The sequence below is a fragment of the Nanorana parkeri genome, unplaced genomic scaffold (assembly GCF_000935625.1).
Source record: "Nanorana parkeri isolate BGI_ZX_2015 unplaced genomic scaffold, ASM93562v1 scaffold3549, whole genome shotgun sequence".
NCBI classification, from domain to species: domain Eukaryota; kingdom Metazoa; phylum Chordata; class Amphibia; order Anura; family Dicroglossidae; genus Nanorana; species Nanorana parkeri.
In genome coordinates, this window is record NW_017309817.1 from 5,352 (window position 1) to 10,840 (window position 5,489).

Sequence of the window (5,489 nt, forward strand, 5' to 3'; positions counted from 1 at the left end):
AAGAAAAAAAAAGGAGAGTGAGAGAGGTGGGGGGTGGGGGGGGGGGAGGAAAAACACCTTGCACATATCTTTGTAAATCACTTCCAGTTGACTTCTGTTGATGGTTACACACTGGCTTAAGAGTGGAAGTGTCACAGACTATGGTGGAACCAGTCCACTGAAATTGGCCACCGACTAACAGGCAGGCAGATAGTAGAGAGGTGCAAGTTCTCAGACCGATGGTAAGATCAGGGGCAGACCGATGGTCAGATCAGGGGCAGACAAACCAATCCCAAACATCGTCCAAGTTCAGGACAGGTAGAGAGAACTGAGAGGTAACAAGCTGATGGTCAGGATAAGCACAGGCAAGCTGGCTACAATGATCCAGGAGTCAGCCAGACCTCTATGTAGAACATGAACAACCTGTTGATTAGAATAGATGTCCAACAGTCTACTTAAGCTTTCCTAATTAGTGCAGGTGTGTGCTGCAGAGAGCTGAGCTGCCTCGCTTTGTCCAGCACATGGGCAAGGCTCAAGGCGGATTGTTACATGGACAGCGTTGGATGAGGTTAGGGGTATCATCAGAATAATCTTCAGAATCTTGATGATCTGCAAACGTGAGAGAACTGCTTAGGCTATGCTTAGTACCAAGGCAGTGCTCAGGCTTATCCATCCACCTGGGATAAAATGGAATGGAGTCTTTTAGCTTCCAGGCACTCTTATGGTTTATCTAAAACATAGAAACCTTAACTACACGTCCACTGAGACATTTCCACCAACGGTGGTGAGTATTCACATTCATTTATATCACATTGACCTCACATTGCAGGGGCAGGTCTGAAGTTACACACAAGGTCTCCTAAAATTCATCTTCTATGATTGGAGTTCTTCTAGACGTCTTGCTTTTCCTCACGATTTGGTCGGCCATTGCCCATTCTTGGTTGAATTCCTTCCACTCTCTCCTCTCCCAGTGACTTTGTCTCAGACCTCTCGGTGAAAAAGAACAGTTGTTGTTTTTTGGGGGAAATGTTCCTTTTTATAATCTTGACTGAACGCTGTTATTTCACAGCATAGGTCACCAGAGAAAGGTCACTTATGAAAATGCAAAAATATGGGCCTGCAGCTCCGAACGGCGCGTCGTGATTTCTTCAGTCCACAATGCTGGAATAGAGAAACAGATCTACATAATTTCCCGAATAATTTACAGATCAGCTGAAAGGACTTGATTGCCTGAGCAGTCACCCACCTTTGCGGTGAAATCCTCTAAATGAGCTCTAGCGTAACCACTTCCTGTCAGGACCCGCATAATGGGTTTCATGGAGTTCATCCTTCTGCGGGGTCTCAGAATAAATAGAGCTGTTTCTGGAAGGATCTAGAATTAGTTCTGGCTAAACCCGGGGTGGGCAACTCCGGCCCTCCAGCTGTGTTTTAAAGGCAAATCCCAACATGCCCCTTTAGGAGTCATGCCTGTAACGGTCAGTCTTGCAATGCCTCATGGGACTTGAAGTTGCACAACATCTGGAGGGCCGCAGTTGCCCACCCTTGGTCTAAACAAATCATATCCTGAAGACCAAAGAGCTATCAGACCAGGTCCAGGATAAAGTTATGGAGAAGAACATATCTGGGTTGGATTGTTGATATTCCAAACCTTGAACATCCCCCAGAGTTTTGCTGAAGTGGACTGGACTTGCGATGTTATTGAAAATCTGGAAATGGTTGTTGAGCCCCAGCAGTAGCCTAAAAAACTACCAATTGCCTTGAATTCTTATCAGTGCAGTTCCTGTGCCTATGTCTGCAGTGTGAGATCATCTAAGGCACTGCTGCCTCTGACCTCTAGTCTTACCAGGTTTGGAGTGAGATTTGAGGATGTCACCTGTGCTGCTCACTCTTCTCCTTGCTGGAGAGGAAGCTGTGCCTGAGGCCCTGCAGTGCAAGCATTTCCCGGCTTCTGCTTCATCAATTGTATGGCTCTATGGTTTCTCCATTTCTCCTGTTGCTTCTTCATCATTACCCCACCAGTCATCAGGCCACCAATCATTAGGGGGTAGCTCTGACATGACCTCCTGAATCTGTCCTATAACGCATCGCAGAACAAGGCATGGTTAGTGGATATCAGGAGAAGATCAGCTGTAGGGAGACTAGAGCTGCAGCTAACGATTATTTTCAAAATCGATTAGTTAGCCGATTATTAAGTTCGATTAATCGGTTAATCGGATAAAAAATAAAATACATTTTAAAAAATGGCTCCAGTGATGGGACTTCTAGTTTGTATTGAGATTGCAGTCCATCACAGGAGCAAGCTTGGAGCAGTAGAAGTAAAAAAGAAAAAAAAGTGTGGTGTACAATATAGTGAAATGAAAAGTGTAAAATTATACAGCAATGAATGCAGAATACCACCAGCTATAGAGGAATACAATAAATCCCAGCAATAGTACATTATAGCTGGCGGTATTCTGCATTGCAATGTATAATGTACTATTGCTGGGTGTTGTAGTCCTCTATAGCTGGTGGTATTCGGCATTGCACCACTGTATAATGTATTATTGCTGGGATTTGTTGTACTCCTCTATAGCTGGTGGTATTCCTTGATTTGTAGTCCTCTATACAGTGCAATGCAGAATACCACCGCCACTTACTTCTTCTCCCCGCGTCCCCGCGCCGATCGTGGATTTGGACGGGCGGTGAGCGTGAGGCGCGGAGGAGGTGCGGGAGCGTCGATGCGGGCAGGTCTGGCAGCGGCGAGCGTGAGGTGGGGGAGGAGGTGTGGCAAGCAGCGTGTGTTAAGCCGTGAACAGGGCCAACCAATCAGGAGCCGATTAATCGATTATTGAAAAAGTTGACAACTTTTTCAATAATCGATTATAATCGATTATGTCGATTAGTTGTTGCAGCCCTAAGGGAGACCAATACCGGCGACTAATGGACTGCCCTCTGCTTGCCGTTTTAGGCACAGCTTGCACAGTACAGGTCCTCATTAAAGTCTAAAGTCCCAACATCTGCAACTATGAAAGGTGGTAGACGCTGGGACTTTGTTGTGACATTTAAACTGCCTTCACTTTGACCATTAAAAGCAGCCATTCTCTTATAGAGGGGTCCCATGAGCTGGTATGGAAATTAAATGGAGGAACAGGCACAGTGGACACAAGTTGTGCCATGGAACCACATTTTTGGCATTTTCATAACCAACCTTTACTCTTCACTGTGCTCCAATATAGACTATGCTCATAATATTTGCCACATCCTGTGCCACCATGTGGCCGAACACCTGACCATCACACCCACTAGATGGCCAAAACTATGTGGGCACTCTTCCAAATAATTAGGTTCTGGTGTCTCCAGTGAAGGGTCCTTCTAATACTCCATCATACAAAGACATTGTAGACCATTGTGCTCTTTCAACCTTATCACAGTTTGGTGAAGACCTTTTTCTGTCCCACCATGCCTGTCCCCTGTGTACAAAGCCAGCTCCATAAAGACATGGTGTGACCAGTTTGGTGACCCTTTTCTGTCCCACCATGCCGGTCACCTGTGTACAAAGCCAGCTCCATAAAGACATGGTGTGACCAGTTTGGTGAAGACCCTTTTCTGTCCCACCATGACTGTCCCCTGTGTACAAAGCCAGCTCCATTAAGACATGGTGTGACCAGTTGGGTGGGAGGAAATTGAGTGTCCTGCATAGAGCCCCGACCTCAACCCTACTGAACACCTTTGGGATAAATTGGAATGCCAGGTGTGAGCCAGGTGTTTTTTTTCATGGCGCCCAACGTGGGGCCTCATGTATGAGGTTTTCTCATCCAACATCAGTACCTGAGCCCACAAATGGGCACAAATTCCCACAGACACCCTCCAAAATCTTGTGGGAAGCCTTCCCAAAAGAGTGGAGAATGGCAGAGCCACAAAGGGGGGGGGGGATAACTCAATATTAATGACCAAGGGAGGGCAACTACAAATGAATGGCGATGGGGTTGAAACTCCATATTATTGGCCATGGCTTTGGAATGGGATGACAACAAGCTAATATAGGTGTGATGGTCAGGGGTACACAGACTTTTGGCCGTATAGTGAATCACAAACCATGGGACTTGATTTGGCTCCCATTGACCTTCTATTGTAAAGTTGCTGATTCTATTTATCATTATTATTTCCACATCTGTCTTTATGTTGATCATCATGCTTCTTTATTCATCTTGCTGCGTGTTATCAATTTTATTTCAATTTGATCCTTTTCACTTTACTGTCTGTCGTGTTATTAAAGGGAAGTATTGCAACCATTGGCGTTATGCCACCAAGAAGCAGAATGGAGCAGGTTGAGCTACCAAGACGGAGCCGTTCATTCTCCATTCACTGCAGAGATATCTGGGCATGTGTTTGACAAATAGACTAAAGGCATTGCTGACACCAAAAGCACCCAGTTGTCATGCCACCCCACCTACCCCCTTTCCCTTTTATTTTGGCTGTGGTGGAATTTATTTTGCTATATTTTCATATAATTTTTTTCTAGAAGCATTTGCCGTAAAGGAATGGTATGAGATGACACTTCCTCTTTGTTACACCGGGTTCCCCCATATAGCCAAACCTATAAAACTTCTGTGGCTATCTCTTTGATTTTAATGCATGCCTAAATTGTTGGGATTCAAGTGTCTAGGATGTAATCATTTTAATTTTTCCAGAAAGAGTTGCTGATACATTATTGCATAAATCAGCCCAATAATCCACTTTCGTTCCTACTCGCATAGCAGTGAGGACACCATAAGCACCATGAACAGGTCCAGACTTTCTTCTGGCGCCATCTAAGTTCTTCAGATCTTGAGGAAAATCAATGACAGAGAGTTAGATGGAGTGAGGTTCGGTTAGGTCGCTGCAACCACACTTCCACGGTGGTCATGAAACCTGTTTTATCCTTCATGTTCTCCTTCTCTCACCCTGATATCTTGTCTCCTACCCAACTGGTCATTTCAACCTCCCCTGCCTTTCCCTGCTGTGTCGCTCCATCAAATTCCAGTCTTTGCGTTGGTCATGTTTCCATCAGCCTGTTTTATTTCGTGTGCATGGATGCTGCTTCATGAACCTTTGCTGGCCTTCCTCCTTACTAAAATTTGCTCCTACATTTGATTATGCTGCCACTGCTGACCACTCTCATTGACATCTTATTTGCCGCGTTGGATTGGTGATCCTTTCCATCCCTCCACCACCGACACCTTTTTCCCCACTTATTATTAATCCCAGCTTTCCTTCATGTGGCTTCCACACCTCCTTCTCCTTCTTCTTGATTTACCTTCCTCTATTTTGATAAGAAACCCTGATTATTGTGTTTTATCTCGCTGCTTACCCCAGATCACGACCCTTCATTCATCTCGCCTTGGCTGTAACCCTTCCTTTTGTCTGTCCACTCACCGTTTCTGCTCGCCCTCAGGCTGCTTCACAACCCTCACCTATGCCAAGTTTTTGATTCACTTTCTGTCTTTCCCTATTGATATTGTGCCCCATCCTCAGTTCCCGTGATAGATCTG

At 45.3% G+C, this 5,489-nt stretch overlaps 1 protein-coding gene across 1 annotated transcript in view; it reads left to right on the plus strand.

Moving 5' to 3' along the window:
- The window catches only part of LOC108803268 (neuroligin-3-like), a 29,416-nt gene that overhangs the window by 4,083 nt on the left and 19,844 nt on the right, over positions 1 to 5,489 (plus strand). The window lies entirely within an intron of this gene.